This window comes from Phalaenopsis equestris, unplaced genomic scaffold, assembly GCF_001263595.1.
Source record: "Phalaenopsis equestris unplaced genomic scaffold, ASM126359v1 Scaffold000053, whole genome shotgun sequence".
NCBI lineage: Eukaryota > Viridiplantae > Streptophyta > Magnoliopsida > Asparagales > Orchidaceae > Phalaenopsis > Phalaenopsis equestris.
In genome coordinates, this window is record NW_018164495.1 from 189934 (window position 1) to 191464 (window position 1531).

Genomic DNA, 1531 nt, shown 5'->3' on the forward strand with positions numbered 1-1531 from the left:
TATATATATATATATATATATATTATAGCAAGAATACAATCATTTCCATTAATATTCAAAAATCATTAGGGCTATGGTACTTACAATTTCTAATAGAATGAAAAGCAATTTTAATTTCTTCAACAAAAAATCTTTAACTTAAGCCTCACTATCTAAAGAAGAAATACAATTAATAAAAAGAAATTCATCAAAAATAAAACTAGGAACATTCAAACCACTATTAAGAAAAGACAAAAAGAGAAATAGCTTTACTAGCAATGTCTTGAAGAGGATAAAGATAAATATCATTAACTAAAATTATTTTGATGAAATTATAATTATTTCTGCCTTTAATTTTTTGATAAAGAAATTTAAGATCATCTTCCACTTTTGATAACCAATCACACTTAGCTTGTTGTTTTAACCATTTATAATTGCAAGAAACAACATTATGAAGCTTTTCTTGATTAAGAGAAGCTTGGCTAAGCAAATATTTGCAAAGAGGTTTGATATCCAAATTGTTTAAAATAGTTTCTTGCTCACTCTTAAGCTCATAAATGTGAATAGAAAAATAGTAGAATTATATCAATTCCAATGCATAAACACAACTTTAACAATTTTCAATTTGTTACAAATAACAAATAAAGTATCCTCTTTAACATTGATATTCCAAGCATATTGAAAAAGATCAAGAAAATCATAATAATTACTCCAAAAATTTTATATAAAAATATACGCTTCAAAACATAAGAAGTCCCAAAGAAACAAAAATAGAAGAAAGGTCCGTGATGGACTTATCGAGAACTTTAAAACAAGAATAAGGAAAAAAAAATTACCAATGAAGTAATACAAAAAGCTCTATTAAGAAGAGATTATCGAGTAGATTATAATACTTATGACAAGTATTTTGTAACCCAAAAATGACATAATTAAGTATGTAATTATTAAAAATAATTAGCTTATAATAAATTGGTGGAAGACCACCAACACTTTCACTAACTCTATGAATACAATTAAAGTCAACCAACAAAAGCCAATGATCATCAATATTAGCACCAAGTGAAACAATAGAATTCTAAATATTCTTTCTAATAGTGGCACTATTATTATCATAAACAAAAGTCACAAAAAAGTTAACATTAGAAAAAAAAGTAACAAAACCTTGAATGTATTGAGAATTGATATCAAGAACAAAGAAATAGAGAACATTAAAGTTCTATTTAATCCAAAAAAAACCTATAATAAAAAATGTCAAAATTATGCAGGCTACCTTTGTTATTAAAAAATCTATACTTTTTGAGTAGAGAATTTATCATTTAAAGAAGAAATGGACAGCTTAGTCTCAATAAGACAAATCATATGAGCATGTTTTTTCCAAAGTAATCTTTCTACAATCAGCAACACGGGTTTCATTGCTAAACCCACGAATATTTCAAGCAAGAATATTAAAATAAAACATAAGAGAAAAAAAATGAACAACTGAAAATAACACAAAAAAAGAAACCAACGTGTAACACCACAAGCTCTGGATTTAACATTTTTTGCTCTAGAA